Source organism: Rattus norvegicus, chromosome 1 (genome assembly GCF_036323735.1).
Source record: "Rattus norvegicus strain BN/NHsdMcwi chromosome 1, GRCr8, whole genome shotgun sequence".
Lineage (NCBI taxonomy): Eukaryota > Metazoa > Chordata > Mammalia > Rodentia > Muridae > Rattus > Rattus norvegicus.
This window is the reverse complement of record NC_086019.1, coordinates 147,825,781-147,843,226: the sequence shown is the minus strand read 5'-3', so window position 1 is coordinate 147,843,226 and position 17,446 is coordinate 147,825,781. Positions and strand designations below refer to the sequence as shown.

The 17,446-nt window shown below is 42.3% G+C and overlaps 1 long non-coding RNA gene across 1 annotated transcript; it reads left to right on the top strand.

Annotated features, from left to right (window-relative positions):
- The first annotated feature begins 1,898 nt into the window (after positions 1-1,898).
- On the top strand, positions 1,899-14,626 carry LOC134485142 (uncharacterized). Its single transcript, XR_010063082.1, has 2 exons — positions 1,899-2,038; positions 11,991-14,626. It is a non-coding gene; the product is annotated as an uncharacterized LOC134485142 (long non-coding RNA).
- Positions 14,627-17,446: the final 2,820 nt, after the last annotated feature.

Sequence of the window (17,446 nt, the reverse complement as noted above, 5' to 3'; positions counted from 1 at the left end):
ATTTTTGCTTTCTCTTCTGTTGATTATATAAATAACATGTTTGTTGAACATAAAATGCAATACAGTTTGAGACAAATTAGGGAGAAGCATCTCTAAAATTAGTTTTATGAAGTTACTGCTATCTTTCCTGGCATCTTTCTTTGTGCAATTTTTATGCATATGCACACACTTTTGCAAACACCCCAACATACCATCATATGCTGCAGTTACTGCAGAAAGCATTTTCAAAAGTGAAAGAAAAAAAGAAAAAAGAAAGCCTGTTCAAATCCTTCTCTTTTCTTGTCTGTCTCCTTCACTTCTCTCTCTTCCTTCTCAATCCCTTACCTCTTTGTCTCTACTCTTGTCTCCAGCATGTTAAAAACCAAAACGCATATTTTTCCATATATTTTCTCCTTTACCCTACATTCTACATCATCTATGCATTTATCTGATCTCTTCCAATATCTGGTATGAATAAAATATCTACAAAGTCTGATCATTAATTTTGAAAAATGAATGACCGTGCCCATAGGTGCAGTTTCGCCTATTGCTATTCACCCTTGGAAATGAACACATAAACCCATGGGCAACCAGCCAGCCTTCCAGGACAAAATCTCCTTACCGTGCTTCATCTACAGATACATATCCACATGGCTTTTAGGGGTTAGGTTGCACAACTAAGAATGTAATAAACATCGTTGTGCATGGGACTTCCCATTTGGGTGAATTTTCATAGTAGACAGAATCTCAGACCTAAGGTTACAAGATCAACGTACATGTTTTCACTTTTTAGTCTGAAAACAGGTTGCCAGGTCATTTGCTAGTTCCATTCCCATTTCTGCTGGTGAGGCCAGGTAGAGTGGGGTTTGAGACTCCTTTTAACTTTGTCAGTTGACCAGGCTTAAGAAGACAAATTGCAAGTGTCTTGGGGCATTCACAGACTTAGTAATTGTTTGGCTTAGATTTCTGCAATCTCATCAGTCTAAACGGGGTTAGAAATGATAGACCCTAGTTATTGCCACAGGCACTGAACTGTTCCGCCCTCTTATTTATCCATTGAGTTTATGATTTTCAGTCTTCTTTGTGGCATGATGCAGTTAGCTCCGTGCCTGCAGGTTTTACATCTGTGGATTTAACCAAAAGCACGGAAAATAATTTTTTTTAAAGAATCTGTACATTGAGTGTAAAAGTTATTTTTATTTCCTAAACAGAAGATGACCACTATGTAAACAGCCTTCGCATCACATTTACAATCATAATTAGAGATAATACACGTGGAGGATGCGTGCAAATTCTATGTACTACTGTGCACAAGGAACTTGAACATCTTCAGATTTTGGGGCGTGTGTGTGTGTGTGTGTGTGTGTGTGTGTGTGTGTTCATTACAATCAATCATTCCCAGTGGATTCTGAGAGATGACTCTATGTTCAGCAAATGTATTCTTTTCTCGCAACTTCTGGTCTTGTTTAAAGACGTCTCTCGGGGTTGGGGATTTAGCTCAGTGGTAGAGCGCATGGCCCTGGGTTCGGTCCCCAGCTCCGAAAAAAAAAGAACCAAAAAAAAAAAAAGACGTCTCTCTAGGCTCACGTCTCTAAGTGGTGAACTGCATCATGAACAGCTGGGACTAAACATGATAGCTACTGCTGTGCTGCAAAAGTACATTGAGACTCTGAGCAACAACGTGAGCAAGCTCACAGCTTCAGCGGGGCTCAGAAGCTCTGTGTTCTAGAGCTTTCGAGCCACCATCCAGCCAGTAGATGGGGCTTCAGTCACCTTGAGACTGACTAGGAAGAATTTGCTTCCCAGCTCAGGTGGTGGTTGGTAGGTACCAGCTCTTGCCAAGAAGCCATCTCCAGGTCTGCCAGCTGGGCTTCTCTATAGTGTAGCTCAACGCCAGCTGCTGACTTCGTCAGAGCAGTGAAGACTGGGGGCAGTGCCAGTCCAGGAGAGGGAAGTCACATTGAAAGTGGCATCACGATGCTGTGCTCCAGTCTCCAGCCAGGCATGAGGTCCAAGCCACACTGCAGAGATCGTTTTATGAAAAAGTGAAAACTCACAGGTAGGAAGCAGTTGTGATCGTCTTCAAGAACTGACAGCTGGTGTGAAAGAGAACATTATCAATGTGTGTATTTCATTCTGGAAGTGCAACGGCAACTTTGCCCTAGAGTAGACATTCACGTTCTGGGGTGGTGGTGGTGGTGGTGGTGGTCTTGTTGTTCTTGTTTTGTTTTGTTTTACTTTTAAACTTGAATCTGTTTTTTAATGGGAAGTTGGAAGACAAATATGTACAAGTAATATGTTCACCGTGTATTAATGAATACACCTTTAATAACCAAGGTCCACCCTCAGGCTGAGTGTGGGAACCATTTAATTAAATGTTCCTGGTTTTCAAACCACGTCAGTTCAAGCAGAAATTAACTTTCAGATGCACAAGTGCTCGGCAGGGTGTATCTCATCTGCTACACATGGGTCTTTATAATCTGATTAAGCCACTCGGGGCTTAGCGGGTAGACAGTCCAGAGTCTGCTCCCTCTCCATTCACTATGCAGAGGTTGTTTGATGGACTCTTTAAAGCCAATTCATTGACTTTTTTATATTTTCATTTTGAAAAGAAAAGGCTTTATAAAGCCTTTTTGCAAACCACATCGAAATAAAAACTCTGCTTTGCAACAGGCATGGAAATATGGGGCTTTAGCAAGCCCCGAGGACTTGAGAGACTACACTTTCATCAGCTTCTTCTTGGGATTTAAATGTCTACTCAAACACAAGACTAAAATGGAAAGGGCATCCATTAATTATGCATTTATAATTTTATGTAGCTGTGCAAGTTTCTGTTTGCCAGCTAAAGCTCACAAATACCAGGCTGGAATTTTGTTTAGGGGCTGCATAGAAAAGTAAGCAGAGAAAAGTTTTGTGTATGTGTAAGGGGAAATATTTATATTTCGGATGGGCTTTGCAGCACTTGATGTGAGAATAGATTTATGAAACATATGGTGAGAGATAGTTAATCTCTGAAAAGGCCGTCTTTGGTCACAGGAGCCAATTATGCCACTTCCAATCATGTCAGGAGGACATTTATTCACATAATTAAGCTTACAGGGTAGACACTGAATAAGCACAAGAATGCCAGGTTTATTTCAGATTAAAGAATTATAATCTAAAAAGGCATGTTAGAGATTTTCTTTGTGTGAATGCTGTATGAGTGTTCACATGAGGGTGCAAATGTGCTTGCGTGTGTGAGTGAGAATGTGGATGCATGTGTGTGAATGTGCATGCATTATGTAAATGTGCATGTGTGTGTAAATGTGCATATGTGTATGTGTGTATGAGTGTGCATGAATGTATATGGGGGTTAAAAGTTATACTGTCTCTTCCTCAACTGTTCTCCATCCTATGTGAGACTGTATCTCACTGAACCTAAAAGTTATACTGTCTCTTCCTCTACTGTTCTCCCTCCTATGTGAGACTGTATCTCACTGAACCTAAAAGTTATACTGTCTCTTCCTCTACTGTTCTCCCTCCTATGTGAGACTGTATCTCACTGAACCTAAAAGTTATACTGTCTCTTCCTCTACTGTTCTCCCTCCTATGTGAGACTGTATCTCACTGAACCTAAAAGTTATACTGTCTCTTCCTCTACTGTTCTCCCTCCTATGTGAGACTGTATCTCACTGAACCTAAAAGTTATACTGTCTCTTCCTCTACTGTTCTCCATCCTATGTGAGACTGTATCTCACTGAACCTGGTACTGACCAGTTGCCCAGCTGCCTCCATTCCTCCAGAGCTAGGACTACAGAGGTATTTATCATCACCCGCCATTTTTAAGTGGGTGCTGAAGAACTCAACTCAAGTCCCCATGCAGTGAGATTACCCTCTGGGCCATTCTGACCCTGAGATTTTCTTAGATATGCATTTTCTTGGTAATAAAAAGATGCCTGTCCAATCCATTCTGTCTAGAACATACGTTCATCATTTATTCCTCTATGTTCATGTACATGAGGGAGGGCACCAGCATGCCACGTGCGTATGGAGATCTCAGGAAAAACCTCAGATATCTGGACTTGCCTTCCACCTTGTTTGAGGCAGGGTCTCTCCTTTATCACTGCAGACTATTTGGCCCATGAGCTCCCCTGACTCCTCCCATCTCGCTGTAGGATTGCAGGCACACATTATCATGTCTGTTTTTTATGTGTGTTCTAGGAATTCAAACTCAGATCCTCATGCTGGGGCAGCGATTATTAATCTGAAAGTTTACAGTCTTTTTCTTTTTAGATCCAATTGGTAAGATATAATTGCCCACTTAAACATACAAAGCCCGGTACCATCCATCCCTTAAGAACATTGATAACAACCTGTAAATACACAGAGCGAGATCTTTACGTCAGCCTCCATCGTCCTGCCACAGCTTCTCTTCTCCCTCTCTCCTCTCTTTGAAAGTTTACAGTCTTGACCCAGTAGTGCCAAGTTATGATTTTCTAAGCCCTAGTGTCCATCTTCCCCCGTCCCCCTTGAGCCCCACCTCCTGCACTCTCCTGCACCCAACACAGTGACTTTCTTCTTCATTTCTTATAAACGGAGTTGTTGAACACAGCTCCTTCACCTTTGCCAGCACACTCACTGGGAGATAGAGCCATGCTATTCTTTGTGTCCTAGATTTGCTCCTTCTTTGCTGCTGAGTCATTATTTACAGTGTGAATGCACAAACCTTGCTCATCAGTCATCTGTTGACGAACACTTGTGTTTGCTGCCTTTGGGTGATAAATTAATAGATGTGGAGCGCACTTTTGCATAACAGGCAGGTGCTTCCATTTCTCCCGGGTGAATATTTCACTGAGATGTAGGGTAGGATGACCAGGAAGGACACATTTAACTTTTTTTTTTTTTAACTAAACTACCAAAGATCCATTTTGTGAAGAGTGTATCATTCCACACTTGCACCAGCAGTGGGCGCTGGGCCCCACATCCTCAAAGTGCTACCACCTACCACTAGCACCACCTTGGGGCCTTTAAGGAGCATTTCTTCAAACGCCAACAGGCTGGTTTCTTTTAGACTCAGAAATGAAGGAATTGATGAGAGAAATGTGATATCTGTCTGTCTATTGGGAAGTGTGTGTGTGTGGGGGGTATTTTTTTAATCCACAGAAAAGAACAAAGTCCTGTTGCTTCCAAGGACAGATGCAACTAGAAATCATATCAAATTAAGTCAGTCTTAAAGATGAATATTATGTTTTCTTTCATTTGTTGTTCCTAGAGAGACACAAAAGCTACGTGCACATACAATATGAAAACAGAACTAAACTGTTTAGGGGACAAAGAGGACTAATGGGATGGATAAAACAGGAGAGGATTGGGGCTAAGAAGGGGTATGCGTTCAACATACAATACGAACTAGCCTGAACACTTAAAATCTCAAAGGAATTTCTTGTTAACTTGAATGAGTTTTGTGCCCATGACAAGGGCTGGGGACACAAGCACTGTGTGCCTTGAGATCAGATTGCCTTATCTGAATTCTACCTGTCACTAGCAGCCATGTTGCCTCAGTTTCCTCATTGTAAAACGCATTAAATAGCTGTCGACTTTATAAGGTTTTGGAAGATAAATACACTGATGCACATAAGCCACTATGTGCTGTGAATGAATTTCCACATAATACAGATGGATTACAGTCCCTCACAGTTCTTATGGAAAAAAAAATTCTTTTAGCATTGATCCCAGGGATTAAGATAGAGATTCTTGTAATCACATTTTCATTTTTATGAATGACTCTTTATTGAATTTCAACAGTATATTCATTACAGAGAATTTGGAAAGCAGAGCTTTGGCAGCATGTCAGGTTGAGCTATGTGTAGAGATTTTTCCTATTATACTTTGTGGATAAAACAGAAGAAGACAATTCTCAAAAAAGGCACTGCTAAGCCCCTGGAAACATTGATCAGCATTCCGCCTGGGCAGATGGAGGGAAAAGAAGAGCAGGCACTGGATGATGGAGACTGAGAGGAAGATGGAGGAGAATGGCTGGCCATGGTCCAGGGGAGTGCGGGCCTGTGAGAAACCTGTTTGGGGCTCAGACCTTCAGGTAGACGTGAAGTGGATATGAGTGCTGGAAGCAAACAGACCCCTAATATCTGAGCTCAACCTCTCCAGTTCTCCTACTGCGTCTGCAGGGAGTCTGGGTTGATAGCCCTGGAGGGGCTGGCAGAAACAAAGCATCTGCTTTGGACAGGATAAGAACCACCTACACCTTAAAGCATTTCTATAAACAACTCTGCAAAACCAACCACTGTCAGCAGTAAATAATAAGATCATGAGGGGAAACAAGCAGAACCCAAACACAGCAAAAAAGATGATTGTGTATGGTAGGTAGCTCATGTGGTATCCAGGAAGCAGAGTGAGTGACGGCTTGCTGGCTTTCTGCTTCTCCATTTTTATCCCATCCAAGCTCCAGCTGATGGATGTTGCTGCCCATATTCAGGACAGGTTTCCTCTGCCCAATACTTAATTCTCTTTCAAAACAACCTCACCTACACATTGAAGTGCACTTTGCTAGTCAGTTATATATCTCTCAACCCAATTAAAGCCAACTGCCTCAAAACCCTTCATCAGAAGGCTTTACAGTTTGCCAATCCTTTAGGTTTCAGTGGCCATCTAGACCGAAAGCTGAGTTTAGTACAAAGAGGTCAGCAGGCTTTCCTTCATTTTCTTCCTAAACTCACAGACAGGTGAACAGTTGAGATCAAGCTCACTGCCTCTCAGGGGCTCTGAAACAGTGCCTGGGTTCACCCATGGGTGACACTCCAAATATACTCCATGTTTCAGAACTGGTGGGGAAGGCTGGGTCTTCTGAGGAATGTCCACTCATTCCTTCATTCATCAAGAGCACATGGAGTAGCTCTTGGTAGCACGCCTACCCTACTTCATGCAATTTAGACATGAAATAAAGCCCAACTTTGCCTTGAGTACAGAGATATTTGTAAATATGGCCTTCTCTTGACCCCAAAGCTGCTATGACAGGCTCATCAAAGGTTATACCATACAGAGCAGGGATGTCACCAGCTTGGGCATCCTCAGCAGTTGTGACCTCCAATGGTCATGACAAGAACAACAACTATTGAGAATTCTGCAGCACCCGGTGTTTTAAGGGTCGCTTCTTTTAACCTGTGCGATAAAAGGATCCTTTCAGTCAGAGAGTTGAAGAGATGACGGATATATTACTCACCAGCTCCAGGCCTACCAGGTGCCTAGAGAGCCATTTTCACAAGCGCCTGAGCAGGCAGGTCCACACCGCCATGTACATCCAAGGGAGAAGACAGGCTTCTGGCAGAAGGAACAGTTTGGGTAAAGGCTGGGCATCCCTGAGATCTCAGATGGGTGCTTGTACAATCAGTACTGTGGAAGAAAATTCTACACAAATGCCAGGAGAGGTCTGGAAAAAGCACAGCCCATTGAAGCCTGTGCCTACTCTCTGCTTTCACCATTCTCTTCTGAAGATGGAACCCAGCAGGACAGGGAGAGGCTCAACTTTTTCCCTCACCACACTGCTGCTTCAGCAGTTGCCAGGGATGCTTTGTTGCCAGGTTAAGATCTTGCTATGCCCTGGAACTAGGCTGTCATCAGTGATGTCACAAAACTCCTTGGAGTTTGCAGGACAGTGCAGAGCTGGTTAGTGACAGTCTCCAGACTGTCAATGAAAGCAGAGTCTCACAGAAGCTATGCTACTACCTAAAGCAGAGACAGAGGCCTTTGGAAGACCAGAATTTGGACCAAATCTACCAGCAATGCAGAGGTTGGATGAAGAGATTTTATAGGAGAGGGGGAAGGGCAGGTCTGGTCACCATGGTTACATCCTGAATCCTGTTTCTTTCCTGGTACTCCAAATCCTTCAAAGAACATCCTCCTCTCCTTCTAGATCTCTTCCTGTACTAGAACAATCCCATAGGCCCCTCAGCACAGTCTCCTCCTTTACTCTGACCTCTTATTTAGTCAAATGTCTATACATATACACAAAGCTGGGGATGGCATGCCCCAACCTAGGCCCACTCATCATCATCAGAAAAGCTGGCATCGGAAAAGCTTCTAGACACAGACATCTGTTTTTGCTTTCACCCCGATGGACAAGGCTATATTCAGGGACATTCTGCTCAGAAGGGACACTTAAAGAAAGACCATGCATAGGAGAACCTTAAGGTACTGAAATGATTCTCTAGCTCCTACTATAAGTATTTTCCCTTTAAAAAGGTAGAACAGGGCTGGAGAGATGGCTCAGTGGTTAAGGGCACTGACTGCAGCACTGACTGTAGCACTGACTGCTCTTCTAGAGGTCCCAAGTTCAAATCCCAGCAACCACATGGTGGCTCACAACCATCTGTAATGAGATTTGATGCCCTCTTCTGGTGTGTCTGAAGACAGCTACAGTGTACTTATGTATAATAAATAAATCTTTTTTTAAAAAAGGTGGAAGGGAGGTGAGCACTTCTAAGGATGAGGGCTTACTGAATTCACTGAGAAAGTCACTTCCCTATCTCACCATGGTCACTCATCATATACATTCTGTGGATTTTTAAAACTTTTTCAAGGGCCAAGCAAATTCATACAGTATTAAACAAATGTTGCAATAAAGGAATCAACTTGAAGATCCATGTGACAAAGAGAAAAATCTCTAAATGCATCACAGACTAAACATCAATTTCCTGAGTGTCAGGTTGCTAAGTCACCGATGTGACCACTTGGTTCTGTGCACAGGGAATGTCATCTCCCATACCAGGGACACATATACTCAGAGGCAAATGAAAGTTGTGGCAACATGAAAGGTGTGATGGAGATTCACAGAGGAGAGAATGGCAAGAATGAAGCCTGCCCTCCACCTCCTATATCAGGGTCCAGCAAGCTAACACACATGACAATATGCTTAGAAGCCTCTGACTAGAAGACAGGGCAACATGGTCTTCCATAACTGGATGAACAAGTTTGGGTTCTTGCCTCCAGAAGATCTCAGAAGTGTGGCGAGGTCAGCATCCTTTAATTTCTCCATCAGCTCTAACTATGGTAGATTCACAGAGGCAGAACATTGAGTCTACCATGTACCCAACAAAGAGCAGCAAAAGCCAAAAGTGCAAAAGGCTTCTTGCTTGGACCTTTGAGATCCAGCTGCCTTCCCCATGTCTAGCTACTGTCTAGTGTCCTTGCCCGATTCTATGAGCCCCTTTACATAATGAATCTAGCAATGTATGAAATAGGATCAAATTATATTTGTCAAAAGAATACAATACTAATCCAAACTATGAAAAATTAATGTAATAAACCATCCTAATAAGATGTAGGGGGAAATTTCATAAGATCATCTCAATTGACAGAAAGTGAAAAGGGGTTTGACAAAATTAATTAAACTCGGAGTAGAAGGTGAGTTCTTCATGATGGACATGCATGGGAAATGCCCAACAACATTCTATTTACCACTAAAAGAAAAATCCCTTTTAGTATCCGGGAACAATGACATGTTTTTGCCACTTTCATATCAAGAACAAAGATGTTTTTAGCACTTATTTCATCGTAGGATTGGAAAGTCTAGGCAGGGGAAATTGGCAGAAGAAATGAAAGGCACCCTGCTGGGAAAAGAAAAATAAACTATTTGTAAGTGATAATTTCTTACATATGGAAAATCTTAAAGAATCCACAGAAACAACTATTAGAGAGAAAAATGGCCATTAACAAACAAGTCTGCGAGATGCCAAGTAAAATAAAAAGGGTGTTTGTGAATACTTGGAACTGAGCACTTTCTGATTATAAATTTTACTACAGAGATATAATAATCAAGACAATGTGATACTGGCAAAGAGATACATATATAGATCCACAAAACAAAACAGAGTCCAAAAATAGTCCCTCATGGTTATAGTCGGACAGCTTTTGGCAAAGGTACCCAGAAAATTCAAGGAGGAAATAATAGTGTTCCAACAAATAATGCCCAGATAATTGGAGACTGTGTTAGGCTTTTGTTTCTGTTACTGCATTAGTTACTTTGCTCATTGCTGCAACAAAATACCTGACCAAAGCAATTTACAAGGGTTTGGCATTGTCCACAGTTTAAGGGTGCATTCCATGGTGGTGGTGAGGTCAAGGCAGCAGGCACTTAAGCTCATCTGGTCACATTGCAGCCCAGTTAGGAAGCCAAAGATAGCCAATGTTCCACTAGCTTTATTTCTTTTAAGGAATCCAGAGAGCCTATGGGTTCTGCCCACTTTTAGAGTGGGTCTTCTCACCTCAACTAAGTTAATCAAAATAATCCTAGATAATCCCTCACAGACCCATAGTCTTGTCTGCTAGGTGAGTCTACATCTTGTTCACTTGACAATATATTAACTATCAAAGCTACAAAATACATAGAAAATGAGGGAGGAATTCTTTTGCTCACAGCTTCAGAGGTTTGTTTGTCATGGTAGGTATGGGGCATTGAGCAGTATACAGTGTGTAGTAAAGCGCACATCCTGATAGAGAGCAGTGTAGAACAATGGGAAGATCCAAACGACGTCCCTAAGAACACATTCCCAGTGTTAATGCATTTCCCCCAATAAGGCCCCACTCTCCACAGATCCTCTACGTCACAGAGCTAATTTTTAGTCCATCAATGTATTAAGCTGTTTGTTAGATCATGGCCCTTGTGATCTAATTTCTGTAAACCCTCATAGCCACTTCTGAGTGAGCTTTACTAATCTTCTATGCAGTTTTCAAATCCAGGAAAATTTTTACACACACACACACACACACACACACACACACACACACACACACACACACACACACACAAATATGTATATATACACCAAAGAATGTAGCCATTCCTCTACATCATAAAATAGAATTTTCTCCAACATGGTCACAGATTTAAATATAAGTAATAAAACTATGAAACTTTAAAAAAATTCATTTCCTCGTACTAGACAAGGTGTCTTAGATATGACATTAAAAGGCATATTTAAAAGGTACTTCATTAAGATGAAAATCTTTTGTATTTTCAAAGACTCAATCAAAAAACTTAAAACAACCTGAAAACAAATTGTAAATATCTTTTCAGTGCCTAGTACTCAGTGTAAACAAAAATTCTTCTCACTCCTAGCAACATTACTTAGAATGGGCAAGATGGTTAAATGGTAAAAACAAATATTCATTGTGGCAGATTGAAAAATAGCCCCTCAGTCATATCTAGGTCAAATACCCAGACGATATTAATGTGATCTCAGTCTCTCTTAAGAAAGAAAATGAGTTCTGTTTTAAATCATGAGAAATGCTCATTGGAATTCTATCGCTAGAACCCTTTGCTCTTGTTTCTGGCCGTCTAGATTCCCCATTTAGAAGCCTTCTTCAGTCCTGAGGGGCTTATCAAATCTTTCCAACCAACCCAAAGTTTTAAAATATTTGGAGATGAAAACTCATCTCAGGTCCAGTCTCTGAAGCCATCTTCTAAATGTTGCTAGATTAATTCCTTCTGAAAGAGGCATTTTCATGCCATGATTTCCAAGGAAATTTCCATTCTGGGTATTAAACACTCAGCAATAAAGGATGCTATTTAGGTTGCAAGGATCATGCAACATATCTTGGTGGACCGGGATGACTCCACAGCCATCATAAGAGAAGATACAGCACAAGCAGTCACAAGTCTACTGGAAGTCTGATGGCTACTTGTCCATGGCAGCTTGGTGAGGCAGTGGTGCCCAGACAGTCCCTCAAACACCACTCTAGATGTGTATGTAGATGCGAGATGTAACTCATTTATAGCAATATGAGGCCCTGGGTTCAGTCCCGAGCATCACATAAAATATGCGATGATGTCACATGCCTGATACTACCCTCACCAGTAAGAGGCAGGAGGTCCACACATCATTCTTGGCTACGTAGAAAGTTGCTCCTGTTAAATGGATTTTCTAAGCCAACAGCTTCTCATTACATGCCACATGCTTGGGAGAAGCCGGGTACTGAAATCAAGACCAGTCTTTAATCAATTAAATGATTCAAATCAGCATATCCCAGGAGTAATCATACAGAACTGATCCAGAATTTGGAGGTTCACTTGCATCTACAAAATGCTGGAGCCATGTAACAAGGTGCAAAATCTGTATATGGCACATCCATCCGATCCAGGTGAAACCGTCAGACCCATGATGAAGCCGGCATGAAGCTGTTAGCATTAGAAGGTAGGTATCTGATGTTTTTCTCTCATATGTCTTAGCGTCTCCTATGTTTAATCTTTTCAGCAAAAAAAAAAAAGAAAGAAAAGAAAAAGCCTGGTGGCACGTAGGAGGTGGTAAAGCAGCACCAGGGTCCAGTACACTTAGCTGACCACGATTTGTCTTTGTAAATAAAGATGACTTTGAACTTTTGCTTCTTCTACGTCCTGTATACTGAGTTACAGGTGTATGGTGCCACACCTTTTTAATATGCTGCTGGGTATTAAATACAGAGATTGCTGAATGATAGTAAGCACAATACTAGCTCAACCACACATATCCAGGTCCTCATTTAATATTTTTAGTGGCTGCTCTTGTCCCACAGTTGAGTAGTGTCAGAGACCACATGTGGTCTTCAACCCCTGAACTGTTTACTATTTATCTCTTTACATGATATCTTTGAGGATCCTAAATTATGTTTGTGTCTCCATTGCCATCCTTAGTCCCTGGCCTTTATCTCATTGTCATGCGTGAGTGATGATGTCACAGAGAGCCCCTGGAAGCCTTGCTGATCACCCAGAACCTCACTGGAGCTTTCTGTGGAAGATGACTTTAGTCAGCATATCATGACAGACTGGAGAAGTCTTCATTCCTCTGAGAAGAGAAGTAGTATTACCTGGAGCCAAAGGGATAAAGAGCAGCACCAGTGTCTTTCCTCATAGCACCAGGTCTCCCTGCAGAAAGTGGCAGATCTACCCCCAAATGCTCTGCTAAGATGAGTAGGTATTTTTCTCCAAAGATGGAGATGTAGCAGATGGTTGATCTCTCCAGGAGGAGAGAATCAGATAGAGGAAGAAAAATGAAGTGGGCTGTGGTTTGGAAGAAGCCCGCTGAGTTGCAGCATAGCTCCATTGAGAGAAGCCCCAGCCACAGCACAGTTTCCATTGCAGTGACCAGATGGAAGGGCAGAGAGCACACAAGTCTTACCTTGACTCTCAGGACCTGCTTAGCATAGCACACAGCCTCGTTCTCCATTACCCAGCTCTGTGGTCTCCCTCCAGTGATCAAAGACATAACATCAGAGGGTTCACCTTCACTTAATCACAGCTGTGAGCTTTCAAAATGCATTTTATGGTGAACAGACTCGGATGGGTGGAGAGTGCAAGGAAACTGGTTTCTGGCAAGATCCTGGGAAGAGAATCAAACTGAATGTGCGTTGGGGTTGGGGGTGTTTCAAAAGAAAAATGGGGTAACAGTAAAGAACAGTTAGTGGAAGCAAAGAATAGAGGAATGCCTGTGTAATAAGAACTGTTGCCTGATCCCCCATTTTTATTGTGCCATAGACTGGTTATGCAGTATAAATGGGTTGAAAAGGCCTCTTCTAGGGGAGCTTGCTCAGTCTTGAACCCTGGGGTTGACTGGCATACTCAGAGGGTAATGAATTGAAACTTCATGAGGAAAAATGTGTTCAAGAACTCCACTCCCCAGAAACAAGGAAACTACATGATGGTGCCAGCCAATAATGACTCCTAGGGAGACAGAGAGAGCCTGAGGCAAAGTCATTGAAAAGCAGGAGACAGCAGATTGTGTGTGTGTGTGTGTGTGTGTGTGTGTGTGTGTGTGTGTGTGTGTGTGTGTGTAGGAGACCTTACTCAGCTCTTTATCAAATTGGATATCAGAAGGATCTGGAAAGCAAAGTAGCAATAGTAGCTGATAGTGAGTCAACACAGTGTATGTGCCCATGTGTGTAGATAATGGTTGGAATTGTGGGTGTCTTCTGGGTAGACAGCTAGTGTATCAGTGGAGGGTTATTACATCTCTATTATTGTGGATTATGAAGACCATAAGTATGTAATGTGTGGAGAGCTTTTGGTGCCACTCAAAGAAATTTTGGCAAGTGCTTGTCACTGGGCTCAAAGAAGTAGGCTCAGATAAGAATATTCATATTTGAGTTAAAGCAAGGCTCAAGGTAAAGACAGCCAGGGAATGTGTGACTTCCCTTTTGTCTTGATAATTCTATTAAGCACCCCAGACCCTATTGCTTTCTTTGATTGCTACCTGTTATTATCTCTTTGATCTTTACCTTGCTTGATCACATTGTCTTTGATCTGAGAACTGACCATATTCGTTAAATGAACCTAGATTGATATAAAAGCAGACTGAGAAAAAATAAAAATGCTTCAGCCTCAGCACTGGCTGGAGTAGTTTCATAGTTTTGTCTAATTGTCTTTTTTTCTTTTCAATCCTCACTCCCTCCCTACAGGTTAGCATTCTGTCTAAGCTCCACCCCCATAGTTACCTGGCAATAGCCGGTATGCCTGACTCACTATAATAGGGGCTGCTTGCCCCCTCCTCATTCTTTTGCTCTCGATCTCTTCCCCTCTTCCCTTTGTCCCTTCTTTCCCCCATTCCCTTCCACATGCTCATGGCCAGCCTTTACTCCTCTCCTCTTCTACTCATTTTCTCTCATTAAACCTTTCCATGTGGAACCATGTTGTCTTGGTGTGGTTTGTCCAGACATGAGCCGAGATTTCTACCCCAACACTTGTGACCCTGTTGACTGACTGAGCTGGCTTCATCAGTAGTGTTTGAGTAACTACTTGTTTCCCCTTTAGAAACCTTCCACTTTATCCCTCTCAACCCCCTCATGCTGACACAGGATACTCAGATTTACATTATTTTAAGCTTTAAGTCCTGGTATAAGAAGTTAATCATTTGTTGAGCCTGGAGGAAATTATGTTAAGAGAAATGAGCCAAGTACAAAGAATTAAACCCCAATGTTCTTATGTATGTAAGGTAAAGTGTGATCAGTGTATCTAGGAAGGAGTGGAAACGGGATGCAGAGAGGACTATAAACATTATCGGGGCAATTCAACACAACTCCCAACGTTCTAAGCACAATACTATTTCAGAATAGCCAGCAGAAAGGACTTCAAATACTTCCTCCACAAAGAAATAAGTATGTAGAGGAGTGGGTTTGTTTGTTACCCTGATATGACCATTGAGTGTATGCTACATGTATTGAAGGATCACCTGGTCCTTTGTAAATATACACAGTTACTACGTGAATAATTAGAAAATTTAAAAGTACAGTTTAAGACAGATGTGGTAGCTCACATCTGTAGATAAAGTATTGCAGAAGTTTAGGCACACTTTTGTGAGTGGCGGTTGCTTATTGTTGAAAAGTTAAGTTCAAGGTCCGGTGAGCTGGCTCAGGTCAGAGGTCACCTGAACTCTCTTGAACAGCCTCCTCAGTTGGGTGGGACTCCCACTGCACCACGTGGGAGGCAGAGTTATGAACCCTGACTCAATGTCTTAATTTTCCTCAGTCAAGTGCAGCTTTAAGTCAGATGACATATTGATCTAGGCTGAGGCTATGATACTGAGGAGACAATGATCCAACCTCAGCTTGTTTGAAGTCAGGGAAAGCATATCAAGGAAGCCTTATGTTCTCCCTGCCAACATAAATAGGTTTCTTGAGAGTTCCAGAAGCCAACTTTCTTTGTGGAAGCCACTAAAATAAATTTCCCTGCTCTCTGCCTAATATATGCTGGCCTCACAGCAAACAGCAGATATAGGTTTAGATAACAAAAGGCTTCTCAGCAGAGGATAGCCATGGGTACAGGTCAGGGAAGGAAAAGGCTATTTGTACATCTTACTGTTAAATTTGTAGGGTACACCAAAAAGCATAATCTATTCACCTTCACTGCTGACCACTTATTTTAAAGTGGTTTTATCAAAATTCAATTATTCATTTGCCTGTTGGTAAAGTGTATGTGTTTTTGAAGCCTAGGTATTACTAGAGAGAGCTGTGTACTTGCCCCTGGTACCCTTTTATAATCATTTCTTCAGGATATATACCTGGGAGTGGAATTGCTAGTTGTAAACCCCCACATTTTTAACTTGAAAGAATGTTGGCTGGGTGGTTCTCAATGTGGTTCCCTTCATGACTACAATAGGTCCAGAAGCCACATCAAACTACCACAGCATCCAAAGTGTTGAAAGTATTAAGTTGCACATCCATAATTAAGGCAACCATTGGCCAATGGTACATAAGGCCAGGTTTTGGGATCTGTGTTATGCACTGGAGGATGTTCAGCCATATCCCTGATTGTGTTGAGAATCCTGGGTTAAATGTCTCTGAGCAGGACACTGCTGCTTTGGAGAAGGCATCTTCCCAGCAGATGAGAGGGCCACAGCTGGCTCTGCTGTCAGTCTGGCTTCTGGAGAGGGAAAGGGACATACCACCCACACAGAAAGGACAGCTGTAGAGCCTGAAACACCCAAGCCACCACTCCAAGGGTTTCGTTCCATTTTCATGTCAAAATGTAACTAAAAAAAAAAATCAGACCCTCGCTTTCCTCCAGGCTCTTGAATCCACTAAGTTCTTCACACCAAGGTTCTTTAAGAGCCTTGGCAAAAATGTAGTGTTAAACAAATGTTCCCAATTGACTTTCCCCCCTCAGTCTCTGTGCTGCATGGTTTAGTGCTCAGCACTGTCAGTTTCACTGTGAGTGACAAATACTATTCTTAACAGATGTCAGGGGTTGGGCAAGTTTTCTCTGTAGGTACAGAACCATCATTTCAAAGTATCTCTGCCCTCGTAGTTCCTTTTATCAAAAGAAGACAAGGCTCATCCCCAGGACTGTCACTGCAGGTAGGTGTACTTCTGCCCCCACAGCACTTGCCCAGAGTTGTTGCTCCCCCATGCTTTAATAAGTTAACAGACATTAAGGAGACTATTTGATGCTGGTGACATTCACAGGCAACTCTCACACCGTTTATTACAGCCTTTTGTTCTCACTGACTGCCCTACTGGGCCAACAGGATCCAGAAAACCCATATTCAGCAGAAGCCACCTTAGAGGCCTTTGTTTTTAAAGTGCCAAAGCACTGGTCTCCTCTTTGCAAAGCATACAAATATGCCAAGTTTCCCCCTCCTTCTGCCTCCTGGAACTGGACCCAGGGCAATCAGAGTTGTTTTTGAACTCATCTTGCAATTTCAGCCTCATGCTCCTGGAACGAGACTTGGTCTTTTTCTCTCAAGGAACTCACAGGGAGAGTACCCCAAAGCAGAGAAGGCTGAGGTGAATCACCTCTGAAGGAAGAAAGATGGTTGCCATGGGCGCTGTGCCTAGGATTCTTGAAGCAGAAGAACTGAAATGACATTGTGCTTAGAGCGGGAGCTTGCTCTCTGCTCTAGCTTGTGGCCTAACGTCGTGAAGAGGTGGAGATTTTGATTCTTTTTTTTCCTCATCTGTAAAATGGGATTAATAAAATTTATTCATAAAGCTGGCCAAAGGACAAAAT